Below are 11275 nucleotides of genomic sequence, written 5' to 3'. Positions count from 1 at the left end.
GGTAGAAGAGTAACTTATTTGGCCTTTAATAACATTTATTTGTTGTATATTTTTTTTGTTGGCTGTTTGTTGTAAATATTTATATTTCTTGGATTTTTATTAAAAATTTTAATTAATTTATTCAAACTTCGAATTTAGCTGATTTTTTTTTTTTTAGCTGCCTTGATAGCATATACATAATAAAAGATTATAACATTTTTTTTTTTTTTTTTTTTTTTTTTCATTTTGGAAAATATGAGCTCCTTTTTACAACAATTATGCCTTCTTGGCCTTCTGGTCAAGATCAAAGTGTAGTATCTGTTCTTCAGATGCTGCACTTCCATTTCTTGTTCTCTTTCGGTGAAGGAGCAGTCCTTCACGACTGAGACAATTTTTTATTTTTGTACCTTTTCTCCGCGTTAAAAAACGACCCTTAGTGTCTAACTCTGTCCCGTGGGGAGGCATTGTAAATAGGTACGACAATTATGAGTATAAGTCACGCCCATTTTTGCGCGTCCCTAGAGAGAGGTTCCTATTTTCTTGGGGGTAGAACAAATAAATAGGAACCGTTTCTCTCTTTTCTCTCTCTCCTTCCCCCCTCTCTCTTTCAACTCTTTTTCTTCTCCTTTCCTTACCCCTCTCTCCTTCTTCCATCTTCCCCTCTCTTCCACCACCTCCCTTTTTTCTCTCTCTCTTCCCCATCTCTGTCTACCCTCTCTCTTCCCTCGCTTCCTCCTCTTCTTCTTGTCTCTTTTTCATTTCATCCTTTCTCTCCTCCCATTTCTATTTCCTTCCTCCTCCTCTTATTTGCATCATTCCATTTCTCTCACCACACAGCCTCTCTTATTAAGCGCCCTTCCTCCTACCGTAAAATACTCCTATATAACAGCTGTAGAAAAGGGGTTCACCCCGGTTATATGCAATCACGCATCATACATAAAATCATCAGATTTAGTGGTAAATATAAAACAAATACTGACCCAACGAGTCACGGATGGGTTTGCGTTAACAAGGTTAAACAAATTAAAGTGTAAAAATATTTTTACAAATGGGGAGGGGGGTAATAATTTTACAGGAGTTTATCTTCGCATGAACTTTAAGTCCAAACGCCTATAACAAGGTCGCCTCTTATAAATAGCAAATATTTAGGGCAGTTTTAACAAGAGCCAACGAAAAAAAAAAAAAAAAAAAAAAAAAAAGCATGACAAAAATTTTTTATTCAGGTAGGTAGAAGAGTAACTTATTTTGCCTTTGGTAACATTTATTTGTTTTATACTTGTTTTGTTGCTTGTTTAGAATTACTACTATCACCAAAGACAAGATAAGTTATATTTCTACCTACCTGAATAAGTTTGTGTATGTGTGTGTTTTAACTTATTTTAAAGCGCTGTTTTGTTCAAAAGAAATCGTGTATCCACTCTGTTCACCTAGAATAGAAAATAATTATGGCTATCATGAGCATTGAACTATTAAAAAATGGGAAACCTCAGGTAAGAGTCCTAATCCGCACTAACGCTTTTCTAACAAGCCTCCCCACAAAACCGCTTCCACTGCATGCCCCTAAATCACTTTGAGGAGTGTAACTATTCATTAGATATATAACCTATACAAACTAACCCTGTAACATTAACTAACCACGCGGGGTCGCAGAAATACCTGGAGTAGGACCCAGGCGCGGAGGAAACCCTCTCAGGGCTGATGGACCCAGTAGATCTTCCCAGATCACCCGTCTAGAAGGAAAACTCTGAAACTAAACCAAAGGGGAGGGAGGCCTCTCTAGTCTTGGACGACAACCTTCCTAGAGCTGGTGACTCAAACAAATTACCGGTCTGCAAACCTAAATTGCTTAAGGAGTAGATAGGCTCTGTCTATCGCCAGCTTCCATACTCCTTCTTTGCCTATTAGTCAGGCGCAGAGACATTATCACAAGTGAATCGACAAAACACTTAGTGGTAGATCTTGTTTCTTGTCTAGGGCATTCTCCCAACACATCCCACCCCTCATAACTGGGCACTTGGGAGTGCTTGAGTACCACGCATGCTTGTGCAATTAGATTGGGGTGATCTTCTTCTGATGGGCTGAGGGTACCGGATTGACAGTTCCTGGCTGCTGTTTCCGACTGGTAGCGCTTAGAGCGGCTGCTCCATCAACAGTTGTATAATATCGGGATGTTTGTAGTGCCATGTCGCGCATGGAAAGGGACCCTGCACTCATCCCCGATGGGCTTTCCCGAGGCCACAGTCCTAGTTGAAAAAAGGTCACCTAATGGTTTACTTGTGTTGCATGTCTGTTACCCTGCATAACCTCTTGTTCAGCCCCCTCCCCCTCACCTAACTGAAACTCTTTAAAAACATGATGACAGTTCAACCAAAAAATAAGCTTAAACCAGGCCTAGGGACAAACAAATTCAACTCGCCTCCTCCCTTGAGGCTTGCATTCACTAACATCCGTAGGCTTAGAACTAACTTAGCTGATGTTGAAGCATTTCTCCTAACAAATACCCCGGAGACTAACCCATACTCCTCCATCCCCTCTAACTACTTTAACATGCCTGGCTATCTCCCACTCTGCCGTAAGGACTCTGATAGACATATGCACGGACTTGGAGTCTACATTCGTAACACCCTCCCCCTGACTAGAGAAACAAACCTAGAAACGGACAATCAAGCCTTTATGTGCTTTAGACTAAACATACAACACAAAATTAGCTACTTTTATTTTCTCTACCGCTCTCCCTCGACCCAGGACTGCACCATAATAAACAAAGTCTTTGACAGCATAGACACAGCACTCTCCCTTGACACTAGCGCACAGGTACATGTATTTGGTGACTTTAATGTTCACCACAAAAACTGGCTTGGATTCTCTACTCACACAGATGCAGCGGGCAGCACAACACATAGTTTTGCTATATCTCACTCCCTATCACAAATGATTACGTTTCCAACCTGTTTCCCTGACCAGCAAGAACAACAAGCATCACTTCTAGATCTGTTTCTGACTACAGTTCCCGAGGATTGTACAACAAATGCTGACAGCCCACTCGAGAACGCTGACCATGCAGTGATAATGGTAGAAATCACTCTAAATTCTAGACCTAAAACTGAAGAGCCAGTGCTCAAAACAACGAGACATTATAAAAAGGCTGACTGGGAAGCCATCAGAGATCTTATCAGAGATGCCCCATGGGGAAATATTTTTTTTGTCTTCCTGCTGAACAGTGCGCAAATGAGACCACTGAATGGTTCAAAACAGCAATGGAAGCACATGTTCCCATGTGGAAATTTTATAGCAAGCCCCACTCTCCCCAATGGTTTACTTCGACTTGCGCAACTGCCATTGCTCAAAGGCAGCATGCATACCGCAGATTTAACCGACATAAGTCCAGTTTAAACAAACAGAAGTATATAGAAGCTATAAGTAACGTTAAGAAAGAAATAGCGACAGCTAAGAGAGAATTTACTGAAACCACTAAAAAACGCATCGAAGCACAAAAATCAGGAAATCGTGACTTCTGGAAAATCTACAACAGTGTAGTAAATAATGGGCAATCAACAATTCCCTCACTAACCAACAATCACGAGGTTGTTTGCTCAGCAAACGACAAGGCTAATATGCTTGCCAGCTGGTTTGCCTCGAACTCCACACTGGACCCTACCAACCACCCCCTGCCTGACTTTCCTTTGCGGACAGACGCCACGCTAGACAATCTAAAAATCACTCCTGCTCAGGTACACGCTATCATAAAAAACCTTGACACTTCCAAAGCATGTGGACCTGATCTCATCCCAACTGTGCTATTAAAAAAGTGCTCAGCCGAAGTAGCCCCAGTTCTCTCCAAAATCTACAACAAATGCCTTAATGAATCATGCTTTCCAGGCTGTTGGAAAACTGCTTCTGTGGTACCAATATTCAAGAATTCTGGCGAAAGAACTGACCCATCAAATTATAGTCCCATTAGCCTCCTCCCACTTTTCGCCAAAATATTTGAGACCATAACTAACCAGGCTCTAGTCCGGCACCTTACAGATGCTAAACTTCTGACTGACAAACAACATGGATTTAGACATGCCCGCTCCACAGCTGACATCCTCACTGTAATCTCTGGACGTATATACCATTCACTGGACAAAGCGGGGGAGGGCAGAGTGGTAGCTCTAGATATATCTAAGGCTTTTGACAGGGTATGGCACAAGAGTCTCCTCAGGAAAATGAAATCATACGGTATCACTGGTAATATACTTAACATAATTAGGTCCTTCTTAGATAAGAGAAAAATCCAGGTTGTCCTCGATGGTCGTACGTCTAAACAGTGGGATATAAATGCGGGAATGCCTCAGGGGTCTATCCTTGGACATCTATTGTTCCTAATATTTATTAATGACCTCTCCGACAAAACTGCCTCTGAGATGCGTATATATGCTGATGACTACACTCTATAACAGGCATGACAGGAAAACAAATGAATACATATCTAAAGAAATAGCAAAAACACTAGAGGATAACCTCCAATCTGTAGTGGAATGGGGACATAAATGGATGGTCACATTCAATGCTGCCAAGACTAAACTGGTTTCCTTCAATAATTACAAGAAACCTTCTCTGCCACCAATAGCAATGGCCAGTGACTCCCTGTCCGAGAGTACATCTTTCAAACTGCTTGGCCTAACGTTCACAGGAAACATGAATTGAAACAATTATATTGAAAACATTGCCAGGTCTGCTGCGAAAAAGGTAGGCTCTCTCTACCGTGCTAGAAAACTACTGACACCTTAAAGTATCCTGTACCTCTACAAGGCCACCATTCGCCCATGTATGGAGTATTGTTGTCACATTTGGGCTGGTGCATCTGCTACTAGTCTCTCGCTCCTAGACAAGGTCCAAAAAAGAGTCGCCAATCTGATAGGCCCTGAACTGGCATATAAGCTTCAGCCTCTGTCCCATCGACGAAACGTTGCATCCCTCTGCCTGTTCTACAAGTACTTTAATGGTGAATGCTCTGACGAACTGCAGACACTTGTGCCCCGACGATGTAGACACCCTCGACAAACCCGACAAGCAGCTAAATCCCACCCCCACACAGTAGAGATCCCTAGATGCAAAAGATCTTTCTACTCCAGTAGTTTCTTCCCCAGAACCGCTAGACTCTGGAATTCCATTCCAAGTTCCTGCTTCCCCAACTGTACTGACATGCAGAAGTTCAAGTGCAACGTGAACCGACATCTTGCTGCCCAAATCCCAACATAGCACCCCAGTAGTTGCTGCCCCTGATAGTAGCCCACTACACCAAAGTGGCAATGCGCCTTGTTTGGGGTGAAAAAGTAATTAAAAAAAAAAAAAAAAAAAATTATCAAGGATACTTGTTCAAAAAAAAAAAAAATTAAGTAAAATACTAATAGAAATCAATTCAATAAATGTCAACAATCATGCGAAAATGTAATGTTCTACCAGTGTTTTTCTTTAATTTTTGAGCGATTATCAAAAATCTTTGTGCAATCCTTATGGCAGACGTGATTATTTTTTTGTTCTGAGTTGACACACGGTTTCATTTGAACCAAAAAAACTACAATTTAAAATACGTTAAAACAACAAAATAAAATATATCCAGATAGGTAGAAGAGTAACTCATCTTGCCTGTAGTAACACTTATTTATTGCATATTTTTTGCCCCTCTATTTTATTTTGTTGACGCTTGTTAAAAATGACATATATTTATTTGAATGACCTTATCCACACCATTGGGTGTAGGTTGCAGAAAATTAAAACATTACAATATTACAGTAAAAGAAGTAATTATTTATATATCTCTAAAAATGAGAATGTGCATGTGTGTGAGGACACTTCTCAACTTATATACTCAACAAATTTTGGATCTAAAGACTTGAAATTTGGTATATAGGACATTCATACACGTGGGAAACTTTTTAATCCGTTTTCATCCAGAAAAAAGGGGCTGCTAAGGGGTCAACATTGAAAAATTGGTACCTGCAAGGTCATCGGATTTTTAAGTGTTTCTTTTTTTTTTTTTTTTTCAAAAGAGTCACCACTTATCAATGCCCAGAAGCCACTCGAGGATAAAGGTTAATACGTGTACAGTGGTCAATGGGACAATGACGTAGTAATTGTTAACAGAGAAAATTTGATAAATTGGATTAATTAAAGGGAATGGCTCATCAAGAACTTGTTTACATTGAACTTGAAGACGACCATATTATAGTCAGCCAGAAAGCAGGCAAATGGAAGAGAGTTCCACAGGTGTGCAGTTCTAAGAAAGAAGCTTTGTTCATGGAATCTACGTTTAGGTTTAGGCATGGATAAAGAGTGGGGGAAATTATTGATAGTGTTTTCAGTTATACGAGTGTTTCTTGTGCAACTGTTTCACGAATGTGCATGCGTGAATCATTTACGTGACAGATTACTTATGTTAAGAATAAGTAAGTTTGAAAACACGTTTTTAAGACCGTGTCAAGGTGGCCTAATGGTTATCATACTTGACTCACTGTTTCTAGGTTTTGGTTTCGGTCTTAGCTCTAGTATTTGTTTTTTTACTTACAAGTCGTGAACTGTTTAGAAAAAACATAATATTTCCATGCACATGTCTCAGTTTCTTTCCATTTTCTTTTACTTCAGTTTTTTATTTTTACATGGAGGTCACCACTTATCAAGGCCCGGAAGCCACTCGGGGATAAGGGTTATTGCGTGTACAGAAATCAATGGGATAGTATTGTAGTAATCGTTAGTATTGGAGATTTGATATAGTGTCTTACTTAATGGGGCAGTTTATCAGGAATTTGTTTATGTTGGACTTGAAGACATCCAAGTTGTAGTCAGGTGGGAAACAGGCAAACGGAAGAGAGTTCCACAGTCGTGCACTTCTAAGAAAGAAGCTTTGCTCATGGAATCTACGCTTGAATTTCGGCACAGATAAAGAGTGAGAAAAATTACTGACAGTGGATTCAGCTAGACAGGTGTTTATCGTGAAAGATTGGCAAGGGAGGACCAGTGATTGGAGCTCAGACAAGCACTTGCCATGGAAATAACGATAAACAAAGACAGGATCGCTACAAAGTTTTTTTTAAATATGAATTTAACGTTACATTTAATATCTACGGTATTTCTGTTTATCATAAATAAGAATTCTGCATTAATTAAAATATAATAGTTATGCATATTTTACGACTGGGCAATGTCGGGCGGCCTGCTAGTTAATAATAAAATTTGGATGCCAAAACTCTGAGCAATGGAGATAGCCAGTGCGTGGGGGCCAAGTTGACTGAGACCGGAGAGAAGACGTCTTTCTCCGTTAGTTACAGGAAGCTTTCTGTTACTGTTGCGTAGCAGGGTGACGATGGTTCAGTGGTTAATGACACGGATTAACGACCTGGGTGACCCCAGTTCAAATCCAGTTCATTTCACAAAAATCACTCTCACTAAGAATGTTGGCAACCTTTATGTGGTTCCTCCTGTAAGTACCTGATGTCTCTCTAGAAATAATTCTCACTAGAAAAATATCGGGGAAACCAATGCCATAAATCTTTGGATTTATGTCTGATATGTTGTTTTAATGACTATTTATAACATGTATGGATTTAACTTGTTTCAAAAACTTTCTGTTATATGAGGACTTGTTAAAAGTCAATAGAAAATTAACTTTTTCTTGCCTTTGGTAAAAAATTATTGTTGAATATATATATATATATATATATATATATATATATAGACAGAAAAACAGTACTGTATGTGGATAACTATAATGCTCCCTATCTTGTGTTGAGCATATTGTGAAGTGATATACAAATTACCATTAATGTATGAAGCGATGCTCTTTGTGGAAACAAATTGAGCTTAGGTATTTGGACAATGTCAAAACATTGTTAATTCACAGCCCGCATAGCAATAGCCAAATAGCACAATGGTGAGAAGCTCCGACTGTCGTTTGAGTGATGGGGTTTCGATCCTGGCTTGAGGTAGTTGCTTGTCTAGCCGCATTGATGAGCTGTGAAACAGCAAAACAGCACTGTATGTGGATGACTATATATATATATATATATAAGTCATCCACATACAGTGCTGTTTTGCTGTTTCACAGCTCATCAATGTGGCTGTGATGAGCTGTGAAACAGCAAAACAGCACTGTATGTGGATGACTTATAATGCGGCTAGACAAGCAACTACCTCAAGCCAGGATCGAAACCCGACCGCTCAATTATTAGTATAATTATTTTAATACCTACAGACACTAGTGTTTCATCTTTTTGGGAATCATCAGTGCAAGGAGTTATGATTACAACTGGTCGGGAGATTTGAACCCAACCATGAAGCCATCTCTGACTCCATTAGTGAGGAACAAACCACATAACCAATGTTAACCACAAGATATACAATTGAAATTAACACTTATATAAAGCATAAATGTTAAGACAGCCGAGAGTGATCTTATGATTAGGGCTGTGACAACAGACTATTCTTTTTATTCTTTTGACTCTTAGGTATATATCCAACACAGTTAGACACGCTTAATCAACCAAGAAGCACATCCATCTATATAAAAATATATAAGATATTAACGGATATATATATACTCAAGAATAAAAACAATGAAAAGAATATGCTGTTGTCACAGCCCTACTTATGCTACTTATGATTATAACATCATAATCTGCACATGTGAGCTTAAGTGATTGGCTTATTTCAACTTAGAGTGCTCCACAATAAGAACTGATTGTTTATATTACTTGCTTTGATCGGACTATTGTTCTCATCTTGAGTGTTATTTGTGTAAGATTTTGGTCAGTGTAGCCTTTGACCTTCGGCAGGCATGTTTTCTTTTCTTTTGCTAAGATAACAACCAGCATGCCTGATGAAGGTCAAAGGCTACACCGGCCAAAACATTGCACAAATAACACTCAAGATGAGTCCGATCAAAGCAAATAGTATAAACAATCAGCCCTCATCTAAAAAATTCAGAAGTGTAACAAGAATTGAGTTTTTATAACTCCTTTTTTGCACTGTTAATAAAACTATACCTTTGCCTAAACCAGTTCCAATTACCTTTTTACTTTTGGACGATTTAAATGCGTCTAGATTCCATTCAAATTTCGAAAGGTCATGAAGTAATTTTTACTTTATAAACTACTAGGAAGGTCACCCAGCATTGCCTGGGGGAAAAAGTATAACGCATTTCTATCAAAAATCCCCTTCCCCAACCTGCCCTCTCTCCTGCGCCTAGCCTATTCCTCTCTAGCGGGACATACACAGAGACACATCTTTATATAATAGGTTTCTTTCAGAAAAAGTCGGCATTTTCTCTCCAAATTTTTACCTAATAAAACTAAAAAAAAAAAAACTAACCCCCTATCCCACCCCCTTACGAAACTTGGCTCGATCGACTCCTCGCACCAGAGAATGAATAAATTTTTCTAATTTTTGGATATTATTCATCCAAGACAAAGCTGATACAAAAACATACCAACTTCATGGGTCTTTGTTTCGGAGTTCTTTCTTTTTTTTTTTTTTTTTTTTTTTTACTATTTAGCTGGACATAAAAACACACAGACATTTGCCCTTTATATAATAGATTAACAAAATATTAAAATGGTTGACTTATTTGCAAAAAAACGGAAATGCATTCCAATGGATTTATTTTCTTAATTATTATTATTATTATTTATAAGTAGGATTTTTTTTTAAAGAGTTCTTCTTACAACAGGGGTTGGCAACCTTAAGGAGAGTGAGGGTCAAACAGGTATGTAGAGTCATGGAGGAGTGCTAAACAGCTAGGCTGCAGTGTCATGGGTGTTTAAAGAAAGTAAGGATTCAATACAATCTATCTATCTATCTATAAAAGTGAGTGTGTCTATATGTATACATTTCCCTACGCAATAACTCTGTCAATTTAAAGTCTACAGAATCAAAATTTAATATACAGGGTAATGAGATTTGAGAAAATTTTTGTAATCCATTTTCGGCCAGAAATTTGGCTGTCAAGGGGTTAAAGTTCAACGATTTGACCTTTGAAAACTCTACCAAACTCTTTCGCCAATTTTAGGTCTAAACACTTGAATTTTAGATGTAGGTTCTTTGGACATGGATCAAATTTTTTAACTTGATTTGAGCTCAAAACAATAAATGTTAAAAGTTCAAAATTGGGGTAAAAGTTTTAAAAATTTGACCTCTCAGCCAATTTTTGGTCTAAACATTTGAAATTTTACATAAAGTGTATTCAGACATATGGCAAGTTTTTAATTGGCTTTTGGCCGAAATTTCGGCTACCAAGGGGTCAAAGTTCAAAAGATTTAACCTTTGCAGTCTCTAGCAAACTATTCAGCAAATTTTGGGTCTAAATAATTGAAATTTTACATAACAGGTATTCAGACATGAAGCAAGCTTTTTACTCAGTTTTTGGGTGATAATTTGGCTGCCAAGAGGTCAAAGTGGACAGAGTTGACCTTTGCAGACACTACCAAACTCCTCCACCAATTTTGGGTCATAATACTTGAAATTTTAGATGTAGGTTACCTGGACATAAATCAAACTTTTTAATACATATATATATATATATATATATATATATATATATATATACATACACATATGCACATAAAGTTATGAACAGTACATAGGGCCCGAGCAAAGCCGGGCTGAACTGTTAGTATAATTATATTCATACAGTATACAACTTGTTTTGCTACAGGAATAACAATAAAAAAAAAGTAATAAGATATAAACGCATTTAGGAAAACTCGTTATTTTATTGCATAAATAAAAAATACTACCAAAATCAATAAAAAAAAATTGATTTTTTTTTACTACAAATGATATACACTTAGAAACGGTAAATGCTTTAATAAGAAACTTTTTTCTGCTTATTGTGTGACAACTTCTCTACATCAGGTGAAATATTTATCGATGGCAGGAGCAAAACATGATCCAGTTGGTCGTCACGCAATCTTGTTCTCAAATGACTTTTAATATATTTCATTTTGAAAAAAGTTGTTTACAAGCATATGTTTTTTTTTTTTTTTTTTTTTTTACAAGGAAGTCACCACTTATCAAGGCCCTGAGGCCATTCGGGGATAAGGTTTATTGCGTGTACAGTAATCAATAGGATAATATCGTAGTATTTGTTAGTAATGGAGATCTGATAAAGTGTCTTACTTAAGGGGGCGGTTCAACAGGAACTTGTTTATGTTGGACTTGAACACATCCAAGTTGTAGTCAGGTGGGAAACAGGCAAACGGAAGAGAATTCCACAGGCGTGCACTTCTAAGAAAGAAGCTTTGTTCATGGAATCTAC

The 11275-nt window shown here is 37.9% G+C and overlaps 1 pseudogene; it reads left to right on the top strand.

Annotated features, from left to right (window-relative positions):
• The first annotated feature begins 257 nt into the window (after positions 1-257).
• On the top strand, positions 258-391 carry LOC145260093 (U2 spliceosomal RNA; annotated as a pseudogene).
• The last annotated feature ends 10884 nt before the right edge of the window (positions 392-11275 follow it).

This window comes from Euprymna scolopes, chromosome 35 (assembly GCF_053919585.1).
Source record: "Euprymna scolopes isolate OS-2025 chromosome 35, ASM5391958v1, whole genome shotgun sequence".
Taxonomy (NCBI): domain Eukaryota; kingdom Metazoa; phylum Mollusca; class Cephalopoda; order Sepiida; family Sepiolidae; genus Euprymna; species Euprymna scolopes.
This window is presented reverse-complemented; position numbering and strand designations above follow the sequence as displayed.